The sequence below is a fragment of the Marmota marmota genome, unplaced genomic scaffold (assembly GCF_001458135.2).
Source record: "Marmota marmota marmota unplaced genomic scaffold, marMar, whole genome shotgun sequence".
Lineage (NCBI taxonomy): Eukaryota > Metazoa > Chordata > Mammalia > Rodentia > Sciuridae > Marmota > Marmota marmota.
This window is the reverse complement of record NW_026000026.1, coordinates 76,521,075-76,540,843: the sequence shown is the minus strand read 5'-3', so window position 1 is coordinate 76,540,843 and position 19,769 is coordinate 76,521,075. Positions and strand designations below refer to the sequence as shown.

General features: G+C 39.5%; 1 long non-coding RNA gene across 1 annotated transcript; it reads left to right on the top strand.

The window, feature by feature from the left end:
* Window positions 1-976: 976 nt before the first annotated feature.
* On the top strand, window positions 977-15,715 carry LOC125619191. The gene is made up of 3 exons (XR_007350704.1): window positions 977-1,124; window positions 2,582-2,586; window positions 15,703-15,715. It is a non-coding gene; the product is annotated as an uncharacterized LOC125619191 (long non-coding RNA).
* Window positions 15,716-19,769: the final 4,054 nt, after the last annotated feature.

Sequence of the window (19,769 nt, the reverse complement as noted above, 5' to 3'; positions counted from 1 at the left end):
CCTCCCTGTTTTTGTTATGTATCTGGGCCCGATCCCATACTCTCTAATTCCAGGGGTAAGTTTCAGATGGAAACATTGTCTCTTTCCAAATCTCCTTGGGTCTGATCGGGTCACCTTAACATCCTGAACCAATCATGGTGGCTGGGAATATGGCATTTTGATTGACTTAGACATCTGTCACATGCTCTACTGCTAAGCTGAATTGGAACTTCACCCTAAGCAGTCAGCCTAAGAGAAGAAGAAACACAGAAGAAAAGTAAAGTGAAAGGCGATTAGAATATTACAGATTCATCACAGAGTTGAGTTGAATGACTGCGGGAGATAGAAGTTTTGTGGTAGGCACCACACTGGGGGATAGACAGGAGATTCAGGGTGTGCTGCTTCTCCTCCTTTGGCTACCCCTCCTTGGAGCTTGCTTAAATCCATCGTATCCCAGTTTGTTTGCACCTCCAGAACTCCCAAAGAGGTATCTATGGAGACAGAAGCCTGCAGGCCTTTGGTGGGATCTTTACTAAGCTATTGTCTCCTAGCTCCAAACCCACCTTTGTTACTTAGCTCTTTAATACTGAGACTAGGATTTGGCAAAGCTTTTCTCCTTTGCTGGGTGGCTCACAGATGAGATCTGTCACCGGGGCCGGGGAGGCCAGAAGATGTGAGCCTTCCTTCCTGTTTGTGTGACCCAGCAATGCTTCTTCCCCTTGGCAGGGACACTTGCTTCCAGCAACAGCAGCTATTGGTTCCAGTTTTGTGGTTTTTCTCATTCTCTCAGAACCTGCCTCACTGTGCCCTCAGAGACATTAACACCTGCCGTTCAGCCTCTCTTGGGAAGTCTAAATCTCAGCTCAGCAGATTCTCTAACTGCTGAGGAATCGACCCCAGCCAGGCAGTGCTGTCTCCTCAGAGGTCTGGGCTTGAGCTCTCCAGCAGCATTCCTCCAGGTACAGCCTTTTATTTTATTTTTTCCATTTTTTTGTTATTGGTTGTTCAAAACATTACAAAGCTCATGACATATCATCTTTCATACATTTGATTCAGGTGGGTTATGAATTCCCATTTTTACCCCAAATACAAATTGCAGAATCACATCGGTTACACATTCACATTTTACCATAATGCCATATTAGGTACAGCCTTTTAATAATACCAACCTCTGCTCTGTGTTTTCCCAGCCCTGGAGTGGTGCCTGTTTCCTGCAATTACTACATTTATAATACTCTAGTGTCTCCTTCTGGTTTTCTCAGGTTTCCATTACCTGGCTAATTTTTTTACCTTTAATTATTTTCATTAAAATAATGAAATGAATAATAGTGGGTTCCTCTTTCCTGAGTGAACTCTGATTGAAGCAGTCCCCTTACCCATCTGACTGCCTTATCTTGCCATCCTTTGAACTAAGCCTGAAGAAGAGCATTCCTTGGAAAATTGGTATCAGGTTCCCATTGCTCTGGGGCCTGCCTGATCTCTACTGCTGCCTCTTTTGCTGTCACAAGCTTGCACCTGGTGTTCTAGGTGCACGAAGCTTCTTTAAGTTCTTTCAATGTTCCATGCTCTGTCACCATCAGGCCACTGAATGTGCTGTTCCTTCTGCTAAGAACGCTGGTAGTTTCTACCTTTTTTCCTGGGTAACTTTTGTGTATTCTTCAGGTTCCTGCAGAGACGACTTCCCTTGGGAAATCTTTCTTGACTTCTGCACTTTTCCTCTGGTATCTGGTACTTCCTTTCTGAGAGTGCACTATGTTCTTTTCTTTTTCTCTCACTGGGCTGCAAGCTCCTGGAGAGCAGTACTTGAAACTCAACAGGCAGCTTAGTATTTGAGAGAGACCTCTTTAGAAATTTCAGTATTTTCATTTTACTTTTTGGAGCAAGGACATTTCAGTTACCATTACTGCTGATGCAAGTCACGCCCTAGAATGATTACTGAGGGTTTCATCTCCCACCCAAAGGACAAGCTAATGTTGTGAAAATTGCCACAGTGAGACTTGAGGGCAACAAACAAGGTGCCTTTAAAGACCTGTGTTGTCTCCCAGCCTTCCACGTGTCACGCCAGTGATGGAGGTGGACAGGGATCAGCTATTGATTCACCAGGTTAAAAGCCTTCCCATCACCCACAGCAGCTGAAGGCCTTGTGTCAAAGCTAAGCAGCAAAGAAAATGAAGCCCTGTCAAACCCTTGTACCTATGATTTCAGGATGCAAATGAGAGGCACTGGATTAGAGGGAAAGACTGCGAATGTGCCTGCTTTTCATGCAATGAAAAAGCAGAAACTTGGGAGTCCAAACTTGGTTCAGATCTTGACTTTACCTCCAGCTCCATGGAAAGACAGGGGCTTGGTGAGATTCTTAATTTCTTTTTTTGTGGAATGATTGTCATCATTTGGTAATCTACAAAATTAATCTGTGCATACACTTCCCTTTATTTATTTTTAGAGTCCTGAATAAGGACTTAAAGTATTCAGCACAGGGCTGAGAAATATTGGTAGTTTGAGGCAAATGTGGCTTTGGCAAAGCTGATCCCACTCACTCATTTATTCAAAACTATCATTGAGCCTGTCTTCAATTCTAGTGATATTTAAGCAAATAAATTAGAAAGTGTCCTTCTCCTCTTAGAGTTTCTACTGTGAAGAGGTAATCTGAAAAGGCAACAAACATCAGTACACAAAAAATGACATTTTTGTCAGTTGACTTATCCTTTAGGACATTTCCGCCTGATCGAGGATCTAGTCCAGGACCACATATGGCATCTGATTTATGTCTTTTTAATTGTCTTTCCTCAAGAATAGTTTCTTGGCCTTTCATTGACTTTCACGATGTTGACATTTTTGGAGTCCAGGACACTTGCTTTGCAGGATGTCTCTCAATTTGGGTTTGTGTGATTATTTTCTGACAATGAGCTTTTTAAGGCCATGCACCTAGCAAATGGCAGAGCTAACACTGGGACCCCGCTTTCCTGACCCCATGTCTTGTGCACTTCCCTCTTAAAAGCTTTCTGGAGGCTTGGAGGTCGGAAGACCTTATAGCTCCACCCGCAACAGTCCTGTTAACACAGCCAAGGTTGCTAAATAACAGCAGCATCGACGTGACAATAACCAGAACACCTCCCAGGCGAACCTCACTGTTTTCTTAGTTGTCATTTAACATCTCCAGATCTGAACGACAATTTAAAAAATAATCTATATTGTTTTATTACTTTTTTGTCTTCATTTCTCAAGGTGACAATCTGTCCTGCTTTAATAGAACAGCTGGAAAAAAAAAAAAAACATGAGGAAAATTAGACCCGATGTGGGTAGAATGCCATAAGACCATTTTGATTCTATTATGATGTGCTTTTCAAAACTGCAGGACATTGAACAAAATGCACTAAAATTAAAAGAAATCTTCTTTTTTTATTTGGAAAATTATTTTTAAAAGCTGAACAATTGCTACAGCTAATCTATAATTTTACCCAAATGCTGGGTACTCTATTATATTGACATGCTAGAAGTTAGCTCAATAAATTTTCTCCAAGAAATGGGGAGACAAAGGGGCAAGTAATTGGTGCCCCAAGACCGTGTTCTGCTTTCCCTTTCATGAATTGCACCACAGTACATTTTAAAACTTGTCCAGATGTTATTTTAAAACAACAGTCTCCAAAGCAACCCTAGATGAATGCTGCCTTTGCTCAGCTTTCTCATCCTAGTTTAGAAATGCCACTTTCATGAATCCAGAAGTGGAAAGAGAAGGATGTCGCTGGGTGGGAATGGGAGAAGACCCTCTCCCTCTTAGTTCTTGTCGCTGCAGGGTAGAGTGGGTTTGGTAGTAGGGAAGTTTCATATATTACCTGTTTTATTGATGAGAAGTGATACATATGGGTGGGTTTTTAATTTTTATATAAATATTTATTCAAAATTATTTATGGAATCCCTCCCTCTTTATAAGCCAAGCATTGTGCTAGGTGGCGGATTTAAAAATGAAGGATTCAGACATGGTCTCTAGCCTCAGGGAATTTAGTCGTGTGCATGTATGTCAGGTATAGGTTAGACAATCACACAAGCCAAGCACAGGGTGCTATGAGAAGTCAGACTTGGGAAGGAGGTGTTGAGAGTGGTTTGAATATGTTATTGCTCTGTGGCAGACACTGTCATCTCTAGTAAAAATGGAGGCAGAAGAAGAGAGCTTTGACTTGTTTAAAAAGTTATCTGTCTCCATGTTGTCCACTCCATTTAACCTGGAAAACTAATGACCACCAACTTTTGAACAATGTGGCTATCACGGACCAGTGGGACCAGGAAAGTCAGCAGAAGTTTTGGAAAACCCAGAGGAGCTGGGTGGTGCACCCCTGTAATCCCAGTGGCTCAGGAGACTGAGGCAAGAGGATCACGAGTTCAAAGACAGCCTCAGCAACTTAGCGAGATCCTGTCTCAAAAAGTAAAAAAGGGCTGTTGATGTGGCTCTGTGATTAAATGCCCTTGGATTCAATTTCTGTCAACAACAACAACAACAACAACAAACCCAGAGGAGATTCTTCAGAGAATTCAGAGACAGAAACTGTCCAGCATCAGAAAGCTGATGATCTTGAAGTTTTTATTCCCTGCCCTGGGTGATTCTCTGCAGAGCAGGGCTACTTTCCCCCATGACTTGGTAACTTTCCATCCTTTTCTGTACACTGTCCTCCTCCTGCCTATTTCAGTGATATTTACTTTATATTTATTGCAGGTAATTGTTTTCTGCTGTCTTTCTCTTTGGTTAATACACAGAGCTTCCTTCTATATACTCATGGACAATATTTTACAACACTCCTGAAACAGATATGGAATCCTAATGAAGATGGCTAGAGATGCCTTTGTAGTGAGTGCCGAGGGTAGAAGGAGTGGTGAAATGGAACCAGTTGTTTCTGCAAGGCCTTACCAGTGCCAGAGAAGTCTTCTGGGAGGAAGTGATGTCCAAGCTGGGACTTGAAGGCATTGGGGTAGAAATGGTGCTCTCAAGAGCAGGAATAACATTTGCAAAGACCTGGCCACTAGAGAAAACTTGGCGTGTTACACAAAAGAAGCTAGAAGCAGCTCAGGATGGCTGGTGGAAGGGGAGCAGTGAGAGATGAAGTTGGCAACTGAGCATAGGAGGCTTTTTGTTGAGCTGCCAGTCTATCCTAAGGGCCATGGGAAACTACTGAAGCCAAATGAGCTGGGAAATGGCAGAATCAGATTTATGTTTCAGAAAGAACACACAGGAAGAGGATGAGGCAGGAGGATTGCAAGTTCAAAACCAGCCTCAGTAATTTGGCCAGGCCTAAGCAATTAGTGAGACACTGTCTCAAAATAAAATGTAAAAAGGGCTGGGATGTGGCTCAGTGGTTAAATGTCCCTGGGTTCAATTCTTAGCACCAAAAACAGACTGGAGGGGTGAAGCCGGAAGCTGGGTGTAGAGAGACCAACTGTGTCTCTCAATAGATTAGGATAGTGGCATTAAGGTTGAGGAGAGGTGGAAGAATGACAGACTACCTTGGAGGTGAAAACACTAAGAATTGAGAATTAATCAGATGTGTAGTGTAAGGAAGGAGGGAGAGGAAACATCCCAACTTTCTTCACGCCTGTCTTCTTCCCCAATCTTGGTCTTTCTTGTGTTCTCAGTTGTCAACTCCATGACCTCAATTCTTGGTACCAATCTCAGGCCTCATGGTGACTGTGCTTTAGTGGTACCCATAGTACTGGTGGCTACAAACTGTAAACACTGGTACTGGTCATTTCTACTCTTGGCTTAGACCTTCCAGATCCATTCTGTGCTGAGAGCATAGTTGCAGGATATCATGATGGGTAAGAGCAGGAACTTTCAAGTGTGATGGATGCAGTTCCAAGTCCTGGCTCTCTGCTTACTCCAAGTGTGATCTTTGGCAAGTCAACAAATCTCCCTGGACTTCAAATTTTTTCCACTGTAATGTTTCTCATTGAAACTATAAAATTTCTCATGAAAGTGATGAGGATTAAATGAAGAAATGAATGTGAAGCACAAGACCTGCAAATAGCAAGCACAAAATAAAGCTTGCCTAAGAAGAAGAAGGAGGAGACAATGCAGAAGAGGGCAACAAAGTTTAGGGTTTGGGTCCCCCACTTAGAACCTATAGTCTGGCACAACCCAGGGTATCAGGAGTGGCCATTTGAGTAGAGAGGAAGAGGAAAAATCTCTTTTAGCATGGTGACATGAGGTAGGTATGCCAAAAAGAGTCCACATCAAAGTTCTGATTGATTCTTGAAGCTTAGTCTAGAATCTAAGCCAGGGATAGGTCCAACACGGCCCCTTGTCCCTAAGACTCTTAGCCCTTCTCATGGTCATCTCTTGCTCTCCACTTTAATTCTCTCCTTTATAGCTTTATCTTCAAATCTCAGCCTTCTTTAGCTCTTCCTGGCCTCCTCCTGCCTCTGCTGTTGTGTAGTTGCTAAAGGTTCTAATTCCAGGCACAGGCAGGATGGAGACATGAATATTTGCTGAAGATTGCTTTGCCTTTTGGAATCCTGTCTCTAAGAAACGTTGAATCATTCTGCAAAAGCCTGCCGTATCTCTCAACAGAGGCAGTATGTTATTATGGTTTAGATGTGGTGTCCTCCAAAACCTCATGTGTGAGCCAATGTAAGGTTTGGAGGAGAAATGATTGGATTGTAGCCTTAGGCTAATCAGTGAATTAATGGTAAGTGGAGGCAGGAAGTGGTTCACAGGGGTGGTGGCTTTGAGGTATATATTTGCATCTGGTGAGTGGAGTTCAGTCTGTCTGCTTCCTAATCACCATGTGAGCTGCTTCCCTCTTCCACCATGATGTTCTGCCTCACCTCGAGCCCCGGGATCGGAGCCTGCTGTCTATGGATTAAGACCTCTGAAACTCTGAGCCCCCAAATAAACTTTTCCTCCCCATTTAGTTGTTCTGGTCAGGTCTTTTAGTCGCAGGACAGAAAAAGCTGACTAAAACACAGTGCTCCACACATTTGATAATGTCAATCACAACTGTAACCCTGACCAGTTCCCATTGCTTCACTTTGCTGGGCACATACAGCCAGCCGCTATTCCCACTGGCTGGTGGCCAAGCAGCGTCCTTTCTGATTGGTCAGCTCCCGCACCACACTGCATTGTGCCCATCCCCATTCACGCGTTGAAGCTCTAACTCTTAGTTCTTCAGAATGCGACAGTATTTGAAGATAGATAGGGCCTTTTAAAAAAAGTGATTATGTTAAAAAAGAGACCATTAGGGTGGGCACTACTAGTCCAAGGTGACTGGTGTCCTTTTAAGAAAAGGACACATAGAGATACTGGGAATATGCATAGACAGAGGAGAGACCATGTGAGGACACAGGGAAAAGGTGACCATTGTAAGCTAAGGAGAGTCAATAGAAATCCAATTTGCTGACAACTTGATCTTGGACTTCTAGTTTCCCAAACTGTGAGAAAATGAAATTTCTGTGATTTAAGCCACTCAGGCTGTGGTATTTGTTATAGTACCCTTAGTATAGTAATGCACTGGTTGTAATATATTTACATGAATATCATGTCTGATAACAGTTTTATTAAGTTCTTACTAAATTCTAGAGGTAGTGTAAATTACATCATTACATATTTAGATACAATCTAGACACTATTAGCCTCATTTTGCAAACAAGAGAACTTAGGTTTGTAAAAAGAAGTGATTTACTTAAAGCCAAAGTCACAGAGCTAGTAAAGGGCCGAATTGAGTGCAAATCAAAATCTTTTTGACATCTGTGCCTGGGTTCTTAACCACTGTGCTATACTGCCTAGAGATACTGGTCACTGACTGCTCCTCTTCCTCCAATGTAAATAATACCCCTATTTCTCTCTTTGGTTCCCTGTTCCTTTCCTTTGGAGCACCAGCTAGAGTCTGTAACCATCAATTTGATTCTATGATCATGTTTTCCATGTTTGTTCCTCTCACTAGACCACAGAGCAATGCTGTGCTTACAATTAGGAGGATGGGGTTGGTTTTGAAACAAGCCGTGTTGAAAGGCGTCTTAATTTTTCTGCCAGGTGAAAGCCAGCCAACCTTTTGCATATGGTGAAATGATCAACCTCAGTGGGCATTGGCAAGTACCAGGAACTACTGCTGGGCTCTTTAATTTATACCTTAATATTGCACACATGTGGCCTCAGGAATGGAGCAAGTAACTTAACCCTAACACACGGTGAACACCAGCACCTGCACTCCTGGTGGCTCTGGTCATAAAGAGCCCTCTTACTCTGGTGTTCTAGGATGTGTTTTTCCATTTTGTAATGCTCTTCAAGGCAGGAAGCTGTGAGCCACCTGATGCTCTGCTGGTGGCTTTTCTTTGCTTTCTCCTGACTCTCCATCCTATTAACACATCTGGGTGAAGTGGCAGCTGCTTATTTCGTGTATAATGAAGTCTAAAGAATAAAACCAGGTCTGTTATACCAGACTGTGGCTCCTCCATGAACAAGGTCCCAGCAGACACTTCTCATAGGACTCCCACTGTGCTGATCACCTACTTCAGCCAGTGGAATATTGAGGTGGTAGTAGTTATTATTTTCTCAATGACGTTCCCCCAACAAGAGGTGGAAATAGAGTGTACATTTCCCCCCCCTAACCCAAACTGTTAAAAAATCTCTATGTACCTCCTGAGAGCTGAATTTCATAAAGACAGACTATTTTTCTCTTTGTGGCTTTTTATTTTTAGGTTTACTGCTTCCTCCCCCATTTATTTTCCCCATTTAATGCTTTCAGAGAGAATGAATAGTATTCTACATTTTTATATTCTAAACACCACTCCTGAATAATTCTATTCAATTCTTTGTTGTTCTTTTTTTTCAAGTTATGGTTTTAAAAATAATCTAGAACGAATTTGTCTAATGAATATGCAATTATTGCAAGAGTCTTTTGAAGTTTTTGAAAACCTTCCGTCAGCATCTTTTGGGGACATGGGGATGAATGCAGCATCAGGCACTTGGAAGCCGTTTTAATTTGGCATGAGCAGGTATAATTTTTGCACATTTCAAAGCTGGGCTTGGTGCAGTCATTTATTGTGTACTTATCATGATTATCTTAGTGTAGCTGCTTTCTAGCCTCGCTCCTTATGCTGGTAGAACAGATGCATCATTGCTATTGGGGCAGAGTGGAGTTGAAATAGAAATTAGGTAGGACAGCTGGAAAAGAATATGTAGGAGAGAATTTCCATCACAGCTCATGCCCAGAGCTTAGAAATCTTAGCTACCTCTTATAGTGGGCTTATTGAATGCAAAGCACTTTACATATGTCTTAATTTTTATGTAAATATTACCAAGGGAGAAAGGGAATATTGTCACTATTTTATAAATAAGGAAATTGATACTTGCAGAAGGTAAGAAAGTTCCCAAAGACCATACAGGTAGTAAGTGGCAGGGTCAGTGTTTTTTCAACATCTATCATTGGCCATGTTTTCTGTGCAGGGCACTATGCAATGCACCTTGGCAAGTCTAGAAATGAACTTGACCTGGATTTTACTTTCAGAGTGTTTATCTTGTGGTGAAACAGAGAAGACAAACAACTGTGGTATGTAGCCAAGAAAATTCAAAAAAGAAACAAGATAGAGGGCCAAAAAAGAAACAAGATAGAAGCAAAGGAAAGAGTGAATTTTTTTTTAAATCTCAGTATAGATAAAATTTATCCTTAGAGGGGGACTGATTCCCTGAAGTTTTTTTGCACAGTTTCTTGTTTCCTGCCAACTGTGCACATTATGTTTTTTGAAAGTGGCCCTTTGGATAGAATTTTTCAGTAATTGTTTTTGACCTGGGAAACCAGCTTCCTCCCGTGCACTTTTTTTCTAGCACCTGGGTGAAGAGGCCAGTTGGGCTTTCTCCCACGGCTGAAGCAGGCAGGAGCATTCCTATCCCAACTGTGGGATTCATTAGCCTCCACTGTCAAATTGCTGTGATCAGGAGGGTGTGAAAGGCACAGTGCCCTCCTGGCTCTTGCTGGGCAGGGGCTGTCACCGTTCCCCATAAAAGCCACACAGAGCCTGCTGCAGAGCACCAGAACCTGACCCCTTGAGCCACACTGCCCTCCTGGGTGATTGTTTTTCTTTGTTCTGGCAATTGGAACAAAGTGGTTTCTCTCATACCCTGTCTTTGTTATGTGTTTGCCCCCCTTCTGGCCCTGTGTGAATGCCAACAATCTTTTGGTTGTATGCAGCAGAAGCACTCTGACTGGCTTAAGCAAATAAAGGAAAATTTATTTTAAAAATCTCAGGGACTGGACCCAGGAACCAGAAAAACCATCAGGAGCCAAGACAGTTACTTCTGGTCATTCCATAACTCCAAATACTTTGTCAAAAAAAGTAGCTCCCTGGGGCCCTTATTCTACTGCAAATAGAGAAAATCCTGATTTATTACAAGCAGGGTCTGGTCAGCTGTGGTCTCAGTGAGGATCATGTGGGATAGACAGGACTTTAGGCCCCCATCTTGTTCCAGCTCCTGAGGGGGAAATATTTTATAGAATAAGAAATTGAGGGGCAGACAGCCACAGAGATAACCATATATTTATAAATTGGTGATGTTGACATGATTTTCATTTTTCATGGGGGTTAGTGCAATGTAGTAAGTATCCACAGAAGGTCATCGTCTGTGGAAGTTTATTATTTCCTTCTTCTTGGAACCAGAGAGATTCACTTAGGTTGTACAAATAAGAAAACTGAGCCAAGTGTGGTGACATAAGACTGTAATCCCAGCTACTTAGGAGACTGAGGCAGGAGGATCACAGATTCAAGGCCAGCCTTAGCAATTTAGTGAGACCTTGTATTAAAAGAATAAAAAGGACTGGGGATGTAGCTCAGGGGTAAAGCACCTCAACAGAAGAAGAAGGAGAAGGAGAAGACTGATGAAATTATCCATATAATTCAAGCAAAACCTGTGGTGAGGGAAAAGAGGCTTGAGATTGTTCTGAACTAATTAGGTGAGCGAATGTTATTCAAACACACAAGACAACTGTTTGGTTATCAAAATCTGAGTAAGTTTTGGATAGTTCTCACTGGCATTAAGAACTAAAATCTGTCACAAACCTCTTTTGCAGGGGGTTCTTTTGGTACCCCAAGGCAAAATTTTTGTCTTTTCCTTCTCTAAATGCTTTAAAGAAATGCTTTGGACGCCTCTTCTAGTCTATTTAACTTCCATGTACTTGTTTGTATACATTTATCTTCAGATAGACTATTGCTTGTTGATTGTCCTTCTGAGGACAATCAATCATCTGTCTTATTTTGTCCCTAATTAGGACTGGCGAGAGCACATGGTACATAGGAGATTCCTAAACTACATATTCTGAATATGGGAGTCACCTCAATGACCCTCAGTGAACCAGACTAACTAATTATTGGTTTAAAAGTCTTTGAGTTAGGGATCTTTTAATTGTCCAATTAATCAATCAAATAAAGGTGCCCATACTATCAATATGCCTATTACTATACCTAATGCTATGAGGTGAGTAGTCTTATAAATTTATTAGTTAAGAACTTGGGAAAGTTAGCATCTCCTTCTGCACACTAAGGCGAGGGGAGAGTGAGGATGAGTAATAGTATTTCCCCAATTCAATGACTGTAAAGATTAGAAATTATATATAGAAAGCATCAAGTACAGAGTCACCTTTTTGCTTAATTGTGATTATTATGGAAGGTGAGAATTTTCATGTATAACTTTCAATTGCAAGTAAATCATATTTCTTTATTTGCTCCAATTGGTATTGTCCTCTCTGATCTCCTCATTTCCCTAGGAGAGAATTCAATTTCAGTGATACTCTAGAGACTTCTAAACTTTCCCAGGATGTGGAAAGTCTCTGTGGGTCTTCTGAAGTCCTCTACCCTTGGGAAATGCTTTCTGGGCTACAGCCCACTCTGCTCACTTGAGGAACCCCTCCACACCCTTCTTGCATGAAGTTGAGTGGCATTGAATCTCTCCAACTCAACTTGGGCGTGAGGGTCTTAGCTATTTTCCCAGGACCACAGCTTGCCATGTTCCCTCTTTCCCTTGGACTGAGGAATCTTCCACTCTCTTAATTTAGATTTTACCTCCAACTATAAAAGCCTGAAGAAGAGTGACAGAGTTTTGTTTTAGGAATTTGGCAACTTCTGCTTCTGTTTCTGAAACATGAAAGTTGTTAGCAATGCCTTAAAGCAAAAACATTCTAAAAACTTTGTTATCTTTTTGGTGTCTGTGGAGGGAAATTGGCTTTCAATTTTTTCCAGTTTTCTATAGCACCGGTGACGAGACATAAATTAATGTCTCAAAAGATCAGCCAGCACTGTGTTTCCCCAGCCTCCATCAGCTGAAGTCTTGTCAGTTCTCTTTTTATTCTTGAATATAGAGCTTTGCTTCAGGGGTTCGTGTTTGCATTTTTGTCTGCTTGGACATTTCCACCTGTGCATAATTTGGTTGTTTCTCATTGCTTCAAGTCTGTGCTAAAACATTGCCTCTTTATAGAGGTCCTTCTAGAATACCCTTTCTGAAGTACTGACTACTCCCAACCCCAGCCAAATGAGTCACACTACTTGGTTATTTTCATAGAATTCACCACCACTTTACTTAACTCGATTGTGGACTATTCCTGTGTGTTAGGATGTGGTGCTCTCCACTGGAGGAGAGACCTTGTCTTATTTGCCCTTGTATCCTGAACACAACTCCTGACACATAGTAGGTGCTTAGAAAACAGTTCTTGAGTGGAAGAACTAATTATCTGGCCAAATAATGATGTTAACGATGATGTGATGCTAATGGTGATGAAGAAACTGATGAGATAAATATGATACAATACCTGTTTTGCTTAAACTATTTTGAATTAGTATTCAAGAAATAGTTTGAGGACCAACCTAAGATTTGGAGAGGTGATGTGGAGTATATATTTTTTATATATATGAAAATATGTATAAAATAGATGCAATATACATATAGTTAGCAAATGTTTTATAAGTCTCAGTGCTTGTATTAATGATATTGAAGGTAGATAAAATCTTTATGTTTATCAGAAGAGGACATGGGTTTAAAAATCTCAGAGCAGTATTGGGACATGACCCATAGAGATGATGGTTCAGTGGAGCTGGGTGGGACATGGAAACCTGTATTTTGAAAACAATTCCCTAGGTGACTCTGCTTCAGAACCAAATTTATGGGCCAGTGATTTATACCCAAAGTTCATGGAATATAAAGCAGAATGAATTCACTAAATCTGTGGATGATGCAGAACTTCAGCTCAAAGAAGAGGGTTTTCAAAGGGCAACTCTTAAGTTCAGTGGTGAATTTTTCATGAAATCAGAAATAGTTGCCAATCCTAAAATTCATCATCAGCACTCCATCTCCAGTCTTCGGGTGATTATGGTGTTCCATGTTTTCCTTTTTTTCTGGTTTCCTTTAAACATTTTGCTTTTAATTGTAAGAAATTTTAGTTATACACAGAAGTAGAATAGATTAATGATCCCTTCTGTATTCATCACTCCAGCTCCAGCAATTATCAACTCACAGCTGATTTTATTTGATCTATGCCCTCTCTGATTTACTACCACCTCACATTCAGATGTGAGGGCTCTAACACTGAGCTACATCCTCAGAACTTTTCATTTTATTTTGAGACATGGCCTTGAACTTGTGGTCCTCCTGCCTCAGCCTCCAGAGTAGCTGGGCTTACAGACATATGTCACTGGGCCTGACCCCATATTCAGATTATTTTGAAGAAAGCTCAAGATATAATATCATTTATTCTGTAAACATCTTGATATGTAAAAATAAGGACTCTTTAAAAAGACACATAACCCAGGGGCTAGTGTTGTAGCTCAGTGGTAGAGTGCTTGCCATCCATGTGTGAGGCACTAGGTTCGATTCTCGGGAACCCATAAAAATAAATAAATAAAAGAAAGGTATTATGTCCATGTAAAAAAAAATTAAAAAATATATAACCCCAATACAATCATCACACTGAAAGAATCAACAATTTATTTTCCCCCCAAATATCCACTCAATGTTAAAATTTCCTCAGTTGTTGCAGGAAATCCTTTTTCACAATTGATTTGGCATAGAATATCAATAAAGCCTATATATTTTAATTGATAGGGCTTTTAAGTTTCTTTTAGCTATAGGTCTTCTTTTCTTTATGTCTTTGCAATTTGTTGAAAAAAATCTAGTCTTTTTTAAAAATAATGGTTTCCCACAGTCAGCATTTTGCTGATTTTATTCATGTAGTGTTGTGGAATGCATTTTTCTGTGTCCTGCATTTTCCATTAATTGATATTCAGATTTATAGGCTCAATCATATTTAGGATTTGATTTTTTCCCCCAACATTCCATAGATGGTGGTGGTCAGTAGGCACATGATGGTCTTATCAGTAGGTACATGTGCCTCTATTCGTAGTGATAGTCACTAATGGTGATACCTCGAGACGTTATTTTGTTAGGAATAGCAGAAACAGTGTTGCTCTAATTTTATCACTCCTTTTCATTTATTATTTGGAGCATTCCTATAATAAATAATAGGATTACTAAAGAAAAACGGGTCAAATGCATTTTCGTTCTATTTACTTATTTTTGGCATTTCCCAAAAGTGACCAGTAAGTTATTTTATTGTCTGTATCTCTAATATCATTATCGACTCATGCTAAATATATTTGTTGTCATTCAGTCCATTGCAGTTATTATCTTTAGTCCTCATTTTTCTGTATGAATGTGTAGCTCTTCATCGTGTGGATGTATCATGCTGTTTCATATTTAAGAGTTTAGCAAACATTTTCTGTAAAGGATCAGAGAATAACATATTTGTCACATTTTTTTTGGCAGTTTTTAAAAATGTAAAACCACTCTTAATATGCAGGTTGTATAAAAACAAGCCCTTGAGTTTGTTGCAGGGGCTGCAGTTTGCTGACCTCTGAGCCTGTCACTAGTTACTGATGGCTATTTGATTTGTTTGCAGACCTTCACAGTTGTAACTACATCTTCTGCCGTTGACACCATTGGAATGGAGCCCTGGAAGTAGAATTACTCAATCAAAGGGTAAATGCATGCTAATTTTGCTAGATACCATCAATTTCTTCTCAAAGGTTTTATTCCATTTGTACCAGCAATAGATGATAATGTTTATGTCTTTCAACCTTGGTGAAAAATTGTAGGTTGTTGAACTTTTGGATTTTTGTTACTTTGTGTGATCAGCAAGTATAATTTTACTTTGTATTTCTTTCATAATGAGCAAGATCAAATTTCTTTTCATTTGAGTTAAAAGACACTTATATTAGCTTTTGGTGAACTATTCATATCACTTGCCCAGTTTTTAATAATTTATTGATCTATTCTCTATGTTTAGAATATTAACTCTAATAGTGATGCTGCTGCTGAAAGTGGTGAATGTATTTCTCTAGGTTGTCATTTTAATTTTTAATTGTAGAATTTTTGTTATGCAGAAGTGTTTATTTTTAGACATTTTGTGTCAAATTTGTCAAACTCTTCCCTTACTGCATTGAGATTTTGAGTCATAGGAATGTGTTTCCTACTCTCAAGTTTATAAGAATTCATCTATTTTCTTCTAGAACTGATAAAGTAATATTTTTAATTTAGTTCTTTTTAGTTATACATAACTTTAGAATTAATTTTGACATAATTATAAAAGCATGGAATGTAATTCCCTGCCTTTCTCTCTGCTCTACAGATCTTTCTGTTAATTTACAGTTTTTAAAAATTAGTGCCTTTTGGATATGCAAGATGGTGGAAAGTTATGTCAGATTCATTCTACTGTTCTTCCCTTGTCCTGTCTCTCTCCCTCCCCCTCCCCTTCCTCTACTGATCTTTCTCCTATTTTGATGGGGATTCCCCCCACCCCCTGACACACACATTTTTCTTTTTCTTTTTCTTTGGACTAGCTTCTGCATACCAGAAAAATATTCAAGCTTTCACTTTCTGGGCCTGGCTTATTTCACTAAGAATGATGGTCTCCAGTTTCATCCAATTACCAGCAAATGCCATAATTTCATTTGCTTGATGGTTGAATAATACTCCAGTGTGTACATATATATGTTTTCTTTATCCATTTATCTGTTGAAGGACCTCTAGGTTGATCCCATAGCTAGGCTATTGTGAATTGTGTTGCTAAAAACCACTGATGCGAGAGCATCTCTCTATGATTGCTAATTTTAGATCTTTGGGGTAAATACTAAGGAGTGGGATAGCTGGATCATATGGTGGTTCCATTCATAGTTTTTTGAGAAATCTCTACACTGGTCTCCAGATTTGTACTAATTTGTAGTCCCACCAACAGTGCATGAGTATACCTTTTCACCCACATCCTCACCAACATTTATTAGTATTTGTATTCTTGATAATTGCCATTTTGACTAGAGTGACATGAAATCTCAATGCAGTTTTGATTTGCATTTCTCTGATTGCTAGAGATGTTGAACATTTTTTAAATATGTTTATTGGTCATTTGCATTTCTTAAGTGTCTCTTTAGTTCTTTTGCCCATTTATTAATTGGGTTGTATGATTTTTGGCAATAAATTTTTTGAGTTCTTTGTATATTCTGGATATTAATGCCCTATCTGAGCAGATGGCACAGATCTTCTTCAGTTCTCTAGGCTTGCTTTTCATGTTCTTGTTTCCTTTCCTGTGCAGAGGCTTTTTAATTTGATACCATCCCACTTATTGATTTTTGGTTTTATTTCTTGTGCTTTAGGAGTCTTGTTAAGGAAGTTGGTTCCTGTGCCATGTTGGGGTGTTTGGCCTACATTTCCTTCTAGCAGTTGCAGAGTTTCTGGTCTAATCCCTAGATCTTTGATCCACTTTAAGTTGACTTTTGTGCAGGTTGAGAGGTAGGGATCAAGTTACATTCTGCTATGCATGGCTATGTAGTCCCAGCATCATTTGTTAAAAAGGCTCTTTTCTCCAATGTAGTTTTGGCACCTTTGTCTAGTATCTGATGACTGTATCTATGTGGGCTGTCTCTCTGTGATAAAGTATTATTTTTACATTTAGATTTCTGATTCATTTGGAATTTATGCTTGGTGTGTGGAATAAGAAATATATCCATTTTTTTTTCTACATTACTAACCAGGCATATCCCTAAACCACTTATTAAAATATCAATCTTTCCCCATCTCATTAGGAATGCTGAATTTGAATTAGCAAAAATTTCAATTACACACATTTCAATTATTAAATGTTAAATGCTCATATACAATTGAATCTATTTCTGGATTTTTCTATTTTTTCCATTTGTCTTTTTGTCTATTCATGTACCAGTACCATATCTAAAACATTTTTTAAAAAGTGTTTCATTATCTTATATTTTCTCATTTCTTTCAGTACTTTCCCAAATTAACTATATAATCTCAACTTTGGCTATCAAAATAAAATATGATCACATTTTACTGGTGTTCATTAAGTATAAAAATTAGCTTTGAGTGCATTGACAATTTTTTGATGTTGGCCCCTCCTTGTCAAGAATTTGGAAAGAAGTCTTTCCATATGTTCAATTCTGCTTTTGAAAGTGCCTTTTGGAAATATTTAATGGTTTTTCTCATATGTATTTTGCTGAAGTATTATAATAATAATTATTGTTATCATTAATTTTTAAATAAGATTTTTCCTTTCCATGATGTCTTTGAATTTTTCTTATTCATATCTCCATCTTTTTTACTTTTAACTTTTCATTATTTGATTGGAGTGAGTCTCTTGGATGTGTTGAATTTGGTTTTGCTAACCAATCTGAAAATATTTTGCAGGTGTTAAGCCTATTTACATTTGTTAATGTGATGAAGAGGTTTGACCTCAGTTGTGAGTTTTGTCTATTTAACACAATGTGTGTGCATTTTTGTATGTGTATGAAATATTTAACTATGAACTTATATTATTTGCTTGTTTCTCTTTTTCCTTTTTTGATATATCTTTCAGCATTTGGGAAGGTATGGATATTTGGTCTAATGGTTATCTTTATACAATACATCTGATGTCTTTTGTTTTGGATAGGTTCTGATGCTTCCCTACTGTATGCAATATGGAAATTGGTTAGTAATTCTTTCTTTACCTTCCCCTCCCTCTCCCAGGAACAACTCAATGCTGAATTGTCCATCAGCGAACACCTATGAGGTAATCATCAAGCTGAGTCTCCTTTCTTTATGTTCTCTTGTCTGTTTCCATTTTGATTAGCTATTCCTGAAAGGGAGAAAAAGAAAAATGACAGCATCTTTCCTTGCATCTCTCCTTGCATCTCATTCTGCTTCTTCTTTCCCCAGAGCCCCGAGATATGCATAGAGTAGGGAATAAGACCAAATTTTGATGGCCGAAAAGGGGAGGATTTTAGTCCTCTGTTTTTAATAGTTTCTTTACCCTTTTCAATAATAAAAATCTTCCAGAGTTTCTTTTGATACTTCCTTGGATGCTAATAAATGAAAGATAATGACCTTCATTGGGGGGGGGGAGTAGCTCACTCTTTCAGTTTCCTAGGGGACATGAGAAAGTGCCCTGGAGAATTAGAAGACTGGGAATATAGCTCCCCTATGAAGTTGGACATAAGGCTCCTGAGGTCCATCTCTCATCAATATCCGGTGCTCAAGTTGCATAGGAAAGCTGTAATGCCATCTGCATTCAGGGGATCCTGCAGATGTGTTTAATGAGCATATCCTCGGGAAGCAGAGTAGATTTGAAACCAAAGGGTTTTTTCCCAAAATATTCTGGCCTGTCTATGTCATCAGACACATCACATGATGATGCAGAAGGGAAGGGGCTTCCTTAAGGTGGACTGAAATTGAATTTCCCATCTCAACATAATTGTCTGAAAAACAGATATAAAATATTGACTTTTTTTTTTTACATTTTTTGGGGTACCCGGGATTGAACTCAGGGGTACTCGGTCACTGAACCATACCCCCAGCCCTATTTTGTATTTTATTTAGAGACAGGGTCTCACTGAGTTGCTTAGTGTCTTGCCATTGCTGAGGCTGGCTTTGAACACGCCATCCTCCTGCCTCAGCCTCCTGAGCCACTGGAATTACAGGCATGCGCCACTGTGCCCAGCCTTACATTTGGTTTTGTGTGGTAAAATTCTTATCATACATGTATGAAATAGTAGAATGGGAACATGGCCCTGAAACAGCAAGCTTGCTCAGGATGGAGGATAGGGATGCTTAGAGGCATGCCTGGCCAAGCTGGAGTAGAGCATAAGAGCTTTTGTTGGGTGCCTGCAACCTCGGTCTGAGAGAGAACTGTCAGGCACTGCTGATGTGAATGTGGCTCCTTCTAAGTAGGTCTGGTGAATTCAGAATTCCCGACTCAGATGGCTCTCTCTCCTGAAAATTTGCTTCTGACCTTGTGTGAGCTTTTCTGAGATTCCATTTATCCCACCCCACCCCACTTTTTTTTTGGGGGGGGCTTCTTACTCTTTCATCATAGAATCCAAATATGGGTACTTTGTTGTCCTGAATGAGAGAAAGGACCCCAGAGAAGACTGCTATGGTGGATTTCAAAATTATAGAGGGTACATATTCTGGAAAAAAATTTAGAATTAAAATATAATTAAATGTCGTTAATAACAATTATTGTGACTCAAAGCTAGAGGGAAATGTCGGCATATTGATGGGAAGATTTGTATTCCTTTAAAGTTAAGGAAATGATGGCTAGGGGTTTCATTTTATTTCAGTCCTTTTTCTTGTTTTTCCTGACTCTTTCATTGCTCAGGGCCTTTTTGTTTTGAGACAAGTTAAAACCAATGGAGTTTTTACTTGTTTCTAATGTTTGGTTCCTTTAACAAATGAAATCAAGGCTAGCTTTCTTAGCCATCTCTCTCCTCTCCTTCCA